The sequence below is a fragment of the Lissotriton vulgaris genome, chromosome 2_1 (genome assembly GCF_964263255.1).
Source record: "Lissotriton vulgaris chromosome 2_1, aLisVul1.2, whole genome shotgun sequence".
Lineage (NCBI taxonomy): Eukaryota > Metazoa > Chordata > Amphibia > Caudata > Salamandridae > Lissotriton > Lissotriton vulgaris.
In genome coordinates, this window is record NC_141687.1 from 993,518,752 (window position 1) to 993,534,009 (window position 15,258).

Below are 15,258 nucleotides of genomic sequence, written 5' to 3' on the forward strand. Positions count from 1 at the left end.
TTAGAACTTGAGAGTTGAAATCTGGAAACCCTGTGATTGGTAAGAACCATTGTACGGTACTTGCTGTGGGTTTTGGAAGCCTAGGATTGGCAAGGCAGTTTTAGGATACGCTTGCTGTGGCAATTTTAGTTTGGAATGACTAGTCAATGATGTGTATGTGTAAGTGAAATATATGTGTTGGCAGGTAATGAGGATATTTTTCTCTACAATACAATTTTTTTTTTATTTGAACGGCACAACATATTACAGATACTTTAAGTGCTACTTTGATTATAATACTGCATATTTTGCACTATTTTTGGCATGCCTGCTTTTAGCGCACTTCGTAGGATGTGCTGCTTTTGTGGAAATAACCAGTTAAGACTTGATGAATCACAGCCGGCTCCCCCAGAGGGGACGCCTCATAGAGATATGTATGTTAAATATGGTCTTTCTTCTATAATGTACAACACATTGTGGAGGAAATACACGCGAAATGATCCTGAGTTATGTTGGCCAAAGTATGGTTCGTTTGATATGCGAAAGATTGAGTATGTTCTCCGCCTAGTTCAAAGGCAACCAGCACTCCAGCCAATCGCGGTTGTCGAGGGCAGGACAGGGGCGGCACCTCACGGAGCGTCGAGCGGTTAGCGCTCTAGACCTCCGCTTCCTGGAGGGTATTTAGCCACTCGGCGGCTCCAGCGCGCAGCGATGGCGCGCAGGGTAGGCGCCTTTGACTGCGCCAAAGACGAGCCTAAGACCAGCCCGTCTGTGCCCGTCCGGGCCAGGCTGGGCCACGGGGCACGATACGCTGCTACAGGTATGATTTCTGCGGATCAGCTAAGGGCTATGCGCCCTAGTAGCAACAGTAAATGTTCCATCTTAAATCCTTCCCTAACAGGCTCACAAGCATGTCCACATTGTGCTTTTGCCCTATCCAATGTTCAGCCCTACCCAGAGGTATTAAACAATCCTAAGGCACCTACTCAAACCTCTGTTCAAAATCCCTGCTCTTTCACTTTCTACACTGTTAATTGCAGATCACTGCCCCAACATAAAGCAGACATTTAACACCTCTTAGCTGAAGAAAAACCATGTGCGGTTTTTTTAACGGAGACCTGGTTGCATGACGGTGCAGGTCCCGATGTAGCTGCTGCATTACCCTCTGACTATGCTATTGTTAGAGTAGATAGAGAAAGACAGGTAGGAGGGGGTATTGCTGTGATTTTTAACAGGGAGTTTAATTGTGACCTTGAAATGGTCAACATTCCCGGATGCGAAGCAGCATTTTTTAAAATTTCACTGAACCCAAATTTTATGTTTTCTGGTTTTTTAATTTATCGCCCTCCTGGAGACGGTAATGTTTGGGCTGCGAATTTGGTTAATTTCATTTCACCTTACTTTTTGAATGCCCAAAACCTGACTATATTGGGGGATCTAAATCTCCATTTGGAGGACAAATCTAATAGCATAGTTGTCAATCTCTTGGAAGATTTCACTACTTTGAACATGATACTGCGAAATGAGGGCCCTACTCATAAAGCTGGGCATTTGTTGGACCCCATTATATCCAACATACAGGAGTTAAAATGGTTAAAAACTGACCCTATTTGTTGGTCGGACCATTTTTTAACTCTTTTTAGTATTACTCCTACAGAATCTAAGCTGCCATGCTCTGCTCGGCCTCCGATTTTCATGAGAAATTGGAAAAGGTTGGACCTGACCGAGTTGCAGACTGCATTAAAAGACATACCCCCCTGTTTTGGGTGTTGACATGGAAACAAATGCGCTGGAAGCCCACACTTGGCTGGAGAGAGCAGTCGACACTTGTTTGCCTGTTACCAGGTGCAGAGGGAATGTTCATCGCCCCCCGGCTCCCTGGTACAATGAAGAATTGAAATTAGAAAAAACCAAGTGTAAGGCACTTGAGCGGAAATGGCGCAAACATTATGATCCTCTAAAAAAAGAAACATATCGTAAGGCCAGAAATCTTTATCATACAGCCTGCACCAGAGCCAAAGCATGCTATGTAACAGAGACCATCAACACTGCCGCCAATAAAGCGCAGACTCTTTTTAATACAGTCAAAGAACTAGCCGGAGCTAATTCTATGGCGGCTGCACCCCCCCTTACCCCTCAAAAATGTCAAGATCTTGCCACGTATTTTGTGGAAAAGATTGAGACCATTATCGCCAATATTAATCCCCCGGTGAGGGATGACAGGGAAGTTCTGTCTCCTGTAAGTCCAACAGGACATCGGCTTGACTCTTGGCCACCCATCTCCTTGGACACCCTGAAATCCTTAGCTGCTTCCATAAAGTCGGGCTCTCCCTGCGACCCTCTCCCTATTAGCATTCTGAGCCAACTGGATGACTCAGCTCTGGGGGTTATTGCTGAGACATTAAATGCCTCCATTCATCTGGCAACTGTCCCAGCAGCCTGGAAGCACGCCATGGTCAGCCCTCTATTGAAAAAGCTGGCTGCTGATCCCGAGGTGCTGGCCAATTACCGCCCAATATCCCTGTTGCCTGCTTTCTCAAAAATCTTGGAGAAGCACATTCACGGTGTACTCTCAACATATACGGAGAATAACAACTTACTCCATTTTTCCCAGTCAGGTTTTAGGGCGGGCCATTCCACCGAGTCCGCCCTCTTGGGAGTCACCGAGAATATCAGGGGACTCTAGGACGAGGGGCAAACGGTTGCTCTTGTCTTGCTTGATCTAAGCGCAGCCTTCGACACCATCTCACACAACAGACTGCTTACCAGGCTGAGTGAGGAGGGTGTCGGAGGGAAAGCGCTGGACTGGATTGGGTCCTACTTGAGCAACCGGACGTTTCAGATCTCGTCCACGCAAGCTCAGTCAGACACTTTTTTCTCACCCCATGGCGTGCCTCAGGGCTCAATTTTGAGTCCGCTATTTTTTAACCTGTATCTCCGCCCTCTCGCCGATCTAGCAGAGCGAGCAGGTCTAGAACTTATGACCTATGCGGATGATTCGCAGATTATTTTTTCTCTTACCAACTCAAAGCCTTCATCCCCCTCTGTGCTGAAACTAGGTCTTCACGAAGTCTTCAGCTGGATGTCAACGAACCAGCTGAAGCTCAATGGGGAGAAGACGGAGATCCTTCTCCTAGGTAAAAAGAGAGATCTGTGGCAGGATACCCATTGGCCGCCATCCTTGGGTGCTTTTCCCATCCCGGCCACCCAGGTCAGAAATTTAGGGGTGTGCATCGATGATTCTTTATCGATGAAACAGCAGGTCAATAAAGTGGCTGGTACGTGCTTCACTATCCTCAAATGGCTGCGGAAGATCATCTGGATGCTGCCTGTGGATACCCAGAAGACCGTAGTCAATGCACTGATTACATCTAGGCTTGACTACGGTAACATCTTATATCTGGGTTCCAATTTAGCTGTGATTAGGCGGCTTCAGCTTGTCCAGAACTCCGCAGCCAGGCTGCTGTGTAAGATCCCTAGGACAGCAAGGATCTCGAAGCACCTTAAGGACCTGCACTGGCTCAGAGTGGAGAACCGGGTCCGGTTCAAAGCGTTGACCTACATGTTTAAGATCAAGGCAGGGACCGCACCAAAGTACCTGCAAAAACTGGTCAGGCCCTACGTTCCTGCACGTAACCTCCGTTCTTTAAATGGAGCAAACTTTGTGGTTCCTAGATTTAAACTGGCCCGAGTGGGGGGAAAGTCTTTTTCCCATCTGGGACCAGTCCTCTGGAACTCCCTTCCCTTAGCCTTACGTAAGGAGGAAAACCTCGCCAGTTTTAAGAAAAACGTTAAAACTTGTCTCTTTAATAAATAATTGTGGTCTTTGACCGGGTTTCTTTCTGTGTTTTCGGCCTCTCAGTCCTGGCGCCGGGAAACCCTTTGTGGGTATCTGCGCGCATTATAAGTGCAATAAATAAATAAATAAATAAATAAATATGTGGAACAGTGTATGTTTAAGCGAAAATCTAGACAAGATAAGTTCGAGAGTGTGCGAATGTGGGTGAAAGAAGCACGTGAGCGTCAGAAACGTGAGCAAGCGCTGATTGAGAAAGAACAACGGAAGAATGTGTTTGAAAAAGCGCAAGAACTAAGAAAGAAGGAGGCGAAAGAATTGGAAGAGAAACAGGAGAAGGAGCGCAGATTACAGATATCTGGCCAATGTGCTGTTCGGCAACCTCTTTATCCTGTCGTAAGATGATTTTTCTTTGTTAGATCGTCCTCCACCTCCGTATGTTGTTCCGTCCGCTCCATCTGACGAAGATGAGGATTCCGGGGCAGATACAGCGAAACGGAATACCCACTCCATGATCTCGACCGATCGTGCGGCCGAACTTAGAAAGATTGCTCGACAGTCACTTCAGGATACTGTTACTGTTTCTGATATTTTAGAGACTTTAAAGGGATGGCAATATAGAGAGCAGATGTATTTTACTGAGCATTTTGCAGAAGAAGTTGTTGACATGTTCCGTAAAGTTTAAGACATTCTCGAACCTGATGATGTGGCAATCGATTGTAAGCAATTGCGTAAAGGTCTTTTTACTCTCCCCCAGGTGACTGATACGATCAGGCGGCTGGTTAAACTTTGAACTGAGGCGCTTCGTCTACGGGAGGTGAAACGGAAAGCTAAAGCAGATGGACGAACAGGATTGGTCGACGGGAAACAATCATCTATTTTTGAAACAGATAAGACCGCGATAGTGCATGCAAAGCCTATACAAGAGGCCGCGCCTTTATATGTCCCTCCTAAAGGAACGGGTACAAGTGATGATAAATATTCTGTAGATGCTAAAGGGTATTTTATTTATAATTGGGTGTATAATCCCTGGAATAGAGCAGATGTTATGGCACTTAAAGCTGCATTGCCTGATCCCCGTAAAAATCCTGCCGCTTTCTATGAGGAAGTTGAGGGAGCCTTAAATTCTTGTACCATGACACTGGCTGATATTGATTTATTTTTCGGGCTAATATTGCCGCCTGATATGTGGAGATCCGTGCGTAAAGTCGACGATCGCGCAGCGTATGGGGCATTATGGAAAGAGATAGAGAGGGAAGATGAGGACAGGGAACCAGCGAAAAAGCCAAGTCAGTTGATTTTAGATCTCCCCGGTGCAATATTAGCTAAGTTAAAAACGATTATTCCCCCTAAAAGGATTGATTGGACTATTCTATCATCTTGTAATCAAAAGACAGATGAATCAGTTTCAGATTTCTTCACGCGTTTCGAAAAAGCTTTTCATGATTTTAGTGGCCAGTCGCTAACGGACGATACGGGCCAACACTTGTTTGTAGATAAGTATGTGACAAATGTATTACCAGGAGTGGCTAGCCGCTTGAAAGCTAGCGAAAGCTCTTGGACCACCTCTTCTCCGGCATCCCTCCTGACGATGGCTCAATATTACGAGCGTCAGGAACTAGAAGCGAAGGGCAGCGAGGATAAAAAGTCTAAAGAATTAAAAACAAAGGTTATGTTATCTCAGGTTTATGGTCCACCTCTTCGAGGTAACGATAGAGGCGGACGAGGATTTTATACTTCCTCTTATACTCGTCCCTCTTTGGCCGTTGATCAATGCGCGTATTGTAAGAAATTTGGTAATTGGGCAGATGAGTGTCCATTGTTGCGCTCACAGCGCTATGTCAGTGGCCGAGGATCTATGAGAAATCGCACGGGAAACTCAGGACCCTGAGGTACTATGAACGATCGGGCTAGGTTTGATTCTAATGTGCGGGTACAAAATGGGTTCAATACTTTTGATAGGCGCAACCAATACCAGATGTCTGATTATGTGCCGCCTGAGTTGCATGATTCTGCTTATGCATAGGATTGCGTAGGATGGGGTAAGGAATCAGTTGAAGTTCCAGTAGATCAGAGGGGTCCTTATGTTACAGCACATGTTTTTAGTTCTACTGATCAGTTTCTGGTTGATACAGGAGCTACTCATAGCGCTTTGTCTAAACAATTGGTTCCAAGGGTTCCCCTGTCTGGCTTAACAATTACATCGATAGGGTTCGATGGAACACCTTCCCTTAGCCCATTGTCACAACCACTTGCATTTCATGTTGATAAGTTTGTTGCACCATGCCCGTTTTTGCTTTCTCCAAACACACCAGACAATATTGTGGGTCTTGATATGCTCAAGTATTTCAGAGCCACAATAAGATGTTCTCCTGAAGGAGTGTGTATGATTTTGTATGACAATTACCCAGTAACAGACAGAGTTTGCATTGATCAAGAGGATACTGCATTAGCCTCACTACCTAAAACTTTGTGGGCTACTTCAGATACTGATGTGGGACAGATGGTTATTCCACTGGTGCATATAAGTGTAAAGGAGGGAGCTGTGTTGCCACGCTTGCCTCAATATCGAATTTCACAGGAGGGTGAGGAAGCACTTACACGAATTGTACAAGATCTTATTGAAGTTGGAGTTGTTGAGGAAGTTCCATTTAACATTTGTAATAGTCCGATCCTCCCAATTTTGAAGAAAGACACTGTTACCAGGATCTACCAATGTATTATTGATTTGCGGGAGGTAAATAAGATAGTGGTACCACAATATCCTGTGGTTTCTGATATCATGACACTTCTTACTTTAGTTCCACCTACTGCAACTACGTTCTCTGTTATAGACTTGAAGAACGCTTTCTTTTCGATCCCTATTCATCCTGATAGCTGATATCTGGTCGGTTTCACCTTGAATAATCGATTGTATAGATTTTATAGAGTTCCTCAAGGCTATACTGAGAGTCCTAGTATTTACAGCCAAGCATTGAAAAGACAACTTGATTCTTTTGTTCTACCCGAGGGTGTGGCGCTCATACAGTATGTTGATGATATTTTGTTGGCAGCTGATACCCCTGAACAATGTGAGAAGTGTACTCTGTCTTTGCTTTCTTTCCTTGCCTTACATCCCCATAAGGTATCGAGAAAGAAACTGCAGTTATTATAGACCAAAGGTAACCTACGTAGGTCACCTTTTGTCTAAGGAGGGGCGTGCAGTCACATCAGATCACATTCAGGCAATCTTAGACACACCAGTACCTTCCACACAGAAAGAGGTTCGAGCATTCTTGGGTCTTACTTCTTTTTGTAGGCAATGGATATTGGGATTTTCATACATTGCTAAACCTTTGTTAGCACTTTTGACAAAAGACACTCCAATACCCCTTCCATGGACAGTTGAATGTGAGAATGCTTTTCGACAGTTACGACAAGCTCTTTGTTCAGCACCAGTGTTAGGTACTCCAGATTACACAAAGCTCTTTACATTGCACGTACACGAGAGGAATGGATGTGCATTGTCAGTTTTAGTACAGACACATGCTGATAAGCAACGAACTTGTGCATATTTTTCAGCAGTACTTGACCCTGTTGCTCGAGCGTTGCCTGGATGTTTTTGCTCGGTTGCAGCAATAGCTGTGTCAATACGCCAGAGTGAAGAGATAGTCTTATCACATAAACTGTTGGTGTTGGTACCCCATGCTGTTGATGCCCTTTTGAATCAAACAAAGACGCAGCACTTAACTAGTGCTCGTACAGGATATGAGCTGACGTTGTTAGCTCTTCACATTACACTGAGGAGATGTGCAACACTAAACCCAGCCACGTTGTTGCCATTTCCGGCGTCTCAGCCTGAGGCGCAGGAAACACATGATTGTATTTTCTTAACTGAGGAACAGACAAAGGGTCGTATTGATTTGCAAGATACGCCCCTTTCAGATGTGGATGGAGAATTGTGGGTTGATGGGTCTTGTCTGAAATTACCGGATGGTACAACTTCAGCCGCATATGCAATTACTACACTTCACACGATAGTGGAGACAGCTCGCATACCACAGAAGTCAGCTCAAGCAGCGGAACTAATAGCTTTGACACGAGCGTGTGAGCTTAGCACAGGATTGTGTGTGAACATTTATACAGCTAGCCGCTATGCTTTTGGAGTGGTGTATGATTTTGGCCTGCTCCGGAAGGAAAGAGGCTTTCTGACATCACACGGGATGCAGATAATGCACGGAGAACTAGTGCATAATCTTTTAACTGCATTAACATATCCAAAGAAAATAGCTATAGTGAAATGTAGTGCGCATAAAAAGGTGATTGATAAGGTGGGACAAGGAAATGCTTTTGTAGATTGAGTGGCACGTGAGACTGCGATGCAGCTTGACACTACTCCTATGTATGTAGTGAAGTCACAAGCTGAGCGGTGGCACAATGCTAGGAAGGAAGTACTAGAGATACAGAGGACCGCTTCTGACAAAGAACAAGAGCAATGGTCCAGGGATGGAGAGTTGGATGATGAAGGCTGTTGGCGAAACAAACAGATGGATAGATAGAAGTTACCTATAGCTTTTGTACAACCTATGGTTCAGATGGCACATGGGCTAGCACATGTTGGAGCTTCAGCAATAGGGAAATTGCTTACGCAAGTTTGGGAGCATCCAGAAATTGCTAGCACAGCTAAGAGAGTAGTACAGTCCTGTATGATCTGCCTGCGATTTAATCCTGGGAAAGGGACACAAACTCCTGAAAGAGGATTTGCTACACCGACTGCACCTTTTGAAGTTTTGCAGATGGATTATATTCAGCTTGAACGCTGTAATAATCTGAAGTACGTCTTGGTGGTGGTATGTGCCTTCAGTAAATGGATTGAGGCGTACCCTACAAAGGACAATACTGCAATTACTACTGCAAAGGTGCTTTTGAAGGAATTTTTCCCTCATTATGGTGTTTGTAGATTTTTGTGGAGGTGGAGTAATAACGGACCTCATTTTGTTGGGGACGTTATAAAGTATGTCCTGAAAGGATTAGGGATCAAACAGAAGTTTCATGCAGTGTTCCACCCACAATCAGCAGGATTGGTGGAAAGATACAATGCTACTCTGAAACTGAAATTGGCTAAGATACAGGCTTCTACTTCTCTGAATTGGCCAGATGCGTTGCCATTGGCATTGTTGTCAATTAGATCAGTGCCTCATTCTCGAACAGGTCTCACACCTTATGAGATCCTGTTTGGTAGGCCCATGAATATCTGGCGAATTCCTAAACTGAGTTCTGTGTATGATGTACCTTGTGTCTTAATGAACGACTATTTGGCCCAGTTAACTGATAACTTGGTTTCTATTCATCAACAGGTTCGAGAAGCGCTCCCTGATAGATCCACAGGTGAAGTCCACAACCTCCGAACTGGCGATTTTGTTTTCCTGAAGTCCTTTCAGAGATCGAGCAGTTTGGAGCCAAGGTGGTGTGGGCCAGAGCAAGTGCTACTTGCCACGAGAACAGCAGTTCGAGTCACAAACCAGAAAAATTGGGTCCATGGTACCCATTGCCGACGAGTACTTCCGACTTTGGTGGACCCTGCTGTGTTTTTTTTTTTTTTTTTTTTTACTTCTTTTTATTCCTCATATACCAATTTGGGTGCTCTAGATGGAGATCCTCTCCCCTCCCCCTGGCATCACGATGTTACGACCACAAAATTTGACGCCAGAGAGGGCCGGAAAAAGGTACTCCCCTCTAGTATTTACTGTTTGCTTTATCCACCTCAGCCTCTGTAACTTGGCGACCCTCGGGTTGGTTGAGGACTAAGCACCAACAGTACCCAGGTGAAATCATCGGAATACTCTCATCTGTTCCGCCATGCCACCAGGGGCTCCCAGATCTTAGACTCAGAGGAAACATCACATGCTATATCAGACTCACTAATATAGATGATATACCTTAAGCAACCAGAGAAAGTGGGAGCATCTTCAGATTTCCATGCTTTACATATTTCTCGCCTAGCCAATAACATCACGTAGAAAATAAATTTAGTCTGCTGATTTGCAAGCTGGTAACCTGTCCCCAGACCAAACAGAATCATTGCCGGAGAAACCACAATCTGTGTTCCTAGTACATCCATCAAAAAACCCTCAATTTGTTTCCAAAACAAGTTAAGGCTAGGACATTCTACGAACATATGCATATCATCTGCCTCTAATAAATTACACCTTGGGCAGCTATATTGTAGGTTTGTGATCCTTGTCAGTCTTTTTGGGGAGAAATACACCCTATATAGTGTAAACAGATGGTTTCGTTTAAGAGGAGCGGATTTTACTATTCCGTTCACCAGACTAAAAGAGTCCCCCCACATGTCTACCAGTTTGTTGCTATCCAGCCCCAGACCGTTTCCCCAGAGATTTTGGAGTTCCAGATCCGTAACTCCCTCTTTTTCCATCAAAGTCTCATACCAAAAAGCGAGTTCTTTGTCCCAACGCCCCTTTCTATTTACAAAATCAAATTTCGGGTTAGATGCACAATCCCATGTTTCCGTAGACCACCAGCTTGACAGCTGGTAATATTTAAATCTTGTGAGGGTTCCTCCCGTCAATCTAGAGAAGGAGTCCCACCCCAATAGCTGCTGATCATTTTGTAAATCTTTCCACTGCATTAACCCTGCTAATTTAAGAGGGGTTGACAATTGGTCTCTAAGGCATTCTGGGGTCCCTGGAGAGTCCCATATTGGGGCCTGAGAGGCGTAGTATGGAATTTGTAGTTTTCTCCTGAAGAAAACCCAATTCTTCAGAGCCGTAAGTAGAACCTTTAGCCTAACCTTTTTGTAAAATCTGGGGTCTCCAAACTTAAATAAAAAGTATTCGTGGCCTTGGGGGATACTATGCAGTATTGCTTGAAACAACCGACCCAAAAAAGACGTATCTGCCTTACCTGCCATAACTCTAAAATTTTTAAAGTGGAAGGAATGGGCATAATGCAGGATGTCAGGTAGCGCCAGACCTCCCATTTTTAATTGTCTTCTTAACTTTTTAGCAGAGATTCTGGGCATTTTGGAATTCCAAATGAATGAACCTATTTTGCCTTGTAGTTTTCCCACCGCCTTTGTGTCGAAAGATAAGGGTATTGAATTAAACAAGAAAGTTACCTTTGGTAGTATAATCATTTTTATAAGGTTAACCCTCCCGAATATGTTTAATGGGAGCCCGGACCAACGCTGTAATTGACCACAGACTTCCTTATATACCTTGTCAAGATTAACTATCGATATCTGAGTAATGTCCTGGACTAACTGAATCCCAAGGTACCTCATCCTTATTTTTGTTTCAGGCAACGCTGCCTCCTGGTTCCATTGCATGATTTCCGTTTTATCCTTATTAATTCTATAACCAGAGGTCTTTCCAAAGGCTTCTGCATGTTCAAAAAGTCTAGGTATTGCTACCTCAGGATTAGAAGTGAACATTAAGAGGTCATCTGCATATAGGGCAAATTTTAGATCCAGATCGTTTATTGAAAAGGGTTTTATTAAATGATCTGCCCTTAGTTTATTCACTAATGGCTCGATATATAAATTAAACAATAGGGGGGAAAGGGGGCATCCCTGCCTAGTGCCCCTTGATATTTGGACCCAATCCGAAAGCGTCCCATTTACAAAAATCCTTGCCTTTGGGTTCAGGTACAATGCTTTTATGGAGGCGATGAAGTTAGTAGGTAAGCCGAATGCGGACAGAACATCCCAGAGATAATCCCAATTTACCTGATCGAACGCCTTTGCGGCGTCTATCGCAACGATAGTCAGCGGAAGTTTCTTATCAATAGCATAGTCTATTGCTGTGATAACCTGAAAAGTCAGCTCGTTAATCTGCCTACCCGGCATGAAACCCCTCTGGTCCTCATGTATAATAGTTTTAATCACTTTGGCCAGCCTTGCCGCCAATACTCCTGCAAAAATTTTGTAATCACTGTTCAGCAGGGAGATCGGCCTGTATGATTCAATAGTCAGGGGGTCCTTATTTGGCTTCAAGATTAAAACAACTGAGGCCTCCAACCAGGTCTTTGGGATTGGTTCACCAGCCAAATATATTTTATTGAACAAGGAAGTGAGAGCAGGGACGATTATCTCCGCACCAGTTTGATATACCTCCACAGGGAGTCCATCCGGGCCCGCAGCTTTCCCTTTTGCCATCTTCTTCATCTGATTAAGAACTTCCCCCTCTTTTATCTCAGATTTTACAAAGTCAAAGTCGTTCTCGTGACACTGCGGAAGTCTGACCCCCTCCAACCATCCATCAGCAACCAGATTGGATTTATCCTTGGTTTCAGAATATAAGGTCTGCATGTATCTTCTTGCCTCTTCCGTTATTTCTTCATTAGCAAAGGAGACATCACCAGAACTTTGCATTTTAAGACTATTGATTTGATTTCTTACTCTATCAGACCTAGCCTTCCATGCAAGAAGGCGGCCACATTTTTCCCCATATGAGAAGTTGCTAAGTTTACTTGAATCCCATTTCTCTTTAATGATCTTATCGAGATTCGCCTGATATTTCGATTTCAGATTTTCTAATTCTTGTTGTAGGATGTATATATTAGCATGTTGTTCGAGTGAGGCCTTCTGTAATTGTTGCTCCTTTTGCTTAATCTCCTGTAATGAGTTCCTCTCTGTTTCCTTCCTATTCTTACTTCTCTTGATCATTGTGGTTGTGAAAAAACCCCTTAAGTAGGTCTTGAAGGCTTCCCACACTATTTGTTCTGAAGCAGTTGCCTTGTTAAACACAAAGTATTCCTCCATTTGTCTCCTCAGGTCTCCCCTTATTTCCTCCTGTTGTAATAATGATCTGTCTAATGTCCACCTTCTGACCTGCCCTCCCTGTGGAATCTTTATAGACAGGGTTACTACTGAGTGGTCCGATAATATTGCTGGAACATAAGAAGTGGTTGTGACTTTGGATAAGAGTTCTTGATCAATTAAGAAAAAATCTATACGTGAATGATGTTTATGTCTGTGGCTATAAAATGAGTAATCTCTGTTTTTCTGATTTTTGATTCTCCATACATCTAAGAGATTAAAGTCTTTCATGATGGTTTTAAGCTCTCTCTTTGATTTAGGTAGAGAAGAAGAAATGGCCTTAGAGGTACGGTCAAGTTTTGAATCAAAAACTAAATTGAAATCTCCTCCTAAGATAATAGGTGTATCTTGCTCCAACAAACTGGTTTTTAAGCTGATTAATGCATCTGGACAGTCCTGGTTTGGACCATAGTAGGCCCCACAAGTCAGCCTTATGTTGTTTATAGTTATGAAGGCAGTCAACCATCTTCCTGTGTCATCAGTATCGTACTTTTGCACCCTTACCCCACTATTCACTCTAACAATAATTGCTACACCCCTTATTTTGCTGCTTTGGTTAGAGCAGAGGAGATCTTGTATCCATCTTTGGTTTTTGAAGGCAATTTTACATTCTTTCTGCTAGAAGAAACACATCTAGACCAGAAAGAATGTGGACCCTGCTGTGTTAACCGACCATCGAGAGGTTCTGACTGTGGAGAAAGGCCGTGCTATGACACCTGCGGATCTAAGGAGTTCTTTCCGGACCAGACAGTCCCTGCAGCAACGAGATATAATTTGAGACCGAGAAAAAAATCTGCAGCGCTTGCGAAAGTTGTCTGAGCATTCCCTGGGTCAGTGAAATGGAGAGCCGATGTGGGAAGGGAGGGATCAGCCCTGCATCAGAGTAGTGACACCCGTCTTGGCCCGTGGTGAAGAAATCAACGGCTACCCATGGGTAAGAGCTCTGACAACTACTTTAGTTTCAGGAAGATTTTTTCTGTATTGTGACTAAAATGGAAAAGAAGAAGATTGTTTGTGCTGTAGGGTTTGTTGTTGCCTTGGTGATTGCGGCAACAATAACATGGTCTGTTGAGGAGACAACTCCTGCTCGTGAGTTGTTTGTTGTTACTACACCTACACCAGAGGAACATTATTTCTTTATGCTCCCATATCAAGAATTGAAACATCGACAATCTTATCTCAATAATACCTTCATTCAAATGTTACATCATACCCACATTGCTACGAATGCCACAAACTGTTGGATTTGTGGAATGATGCCTGCACATCAAAAGAAAGGAGGTGCACCGTTCATACCTCTTCCTTTTTCGCATAATGGCTCTTGTCGAGCCTGGTATACTTTGCTCTTTGCGACCAGGAAGCCTACAGTGGGCAGACTGCTTTTCCAGTTAAATAAAGAGTGCCATCAAGACAAAGATGGGTATCCCCAGGCGAATGGAACTAAATGGGAGTGGGAGGAATATCGACCGGACAATATTTCAACGCCATATATCTTCACCAACACAAGGGACTCATCCAATGCCGAACATTTTGTCATTTCTGTTACTCAAACTCAAGCAGAACTGTGTGTACAGAGCATTGGACATATCCCTGTTGGGATCAGCGATTGTATTACTGTATTGAATATAGATGGCTTAAATAATAGTACCTTTTTAGCTTCACATAATACATATTTTGTGTGTGGAAATCGTGGATATTATCGTTTGCCAGCGGGCTGGACCGGGATCTGTTATGTGTCATTTTTGTTGCACCCTGTGTTTCTGGCACCTCCATTGTATCATCGAAATCTTAAATTGTTCAACAATATTACTGTAAATAGATATAAGAGAACCTTGACTACTGATAGCATTGACCAAACTGACTCTAGTCTACAACAATATATAGATTTTAATTTAGGATTGTTCTTTTTTGTGGGTGCTGCATTAAACAGCAAAAAAGTGTGACGATTGACTAGAGTAGTAGAAGCTGTCACAGATCAAACAGCTGTAGCTTTAGGAAACATCACCGAAGAATTGCAAATTGCTAGACTTGTGGCTTTACAGAATAGAATGGTTCTGGATGTTATGCTAGCAGATAGAGGTGGTGCATGTCGTGTTATAGGTAGTAGCTAATGCTGAAAGGGTCGTCTGTTGTAAATCAACAGCGATTAGGTTAAGCATTAGCAGAAGACAAGCTGTGTTTGACCATTATCGTAACAAATGTACAGACTCCATTTTGTATTTGCAACGGCCATTTTGTATGCCATACATTGCCATGTGCTCGTCATGTGCTTTGTCCTACCTCCTGCGCCCGAAGTCTGCCCGGCAACAGGCTATATTTAGCATTCCCCGCTTCCAGCATGTCCAGACATGCGCAGTAGGGTCTATGACCATTACTAATTAGTTTCAGATAGGAATGTGTTTACTAGTTTCCGAATACTGTTAACTCCGCCCACTTATCGATTGTGCCTTTCAATATGTCCTTGTATGGTCATGAAACTGCTCTTGTCTTCTGTACCGCCTTCTTTGAGCCCCCTCATTGTGTATAAAAGGGGCCATGTGCTTTAGTTTGGTGTGCTACTCTATACAATACTGAAGGGTGTTGTGTGGACTGTAGTACCACCTTTAAAGGTTTAATAAACGTTGCTTTTGTATTGTCCAGTTTCATTGCCAACTTCTTCCTAAGG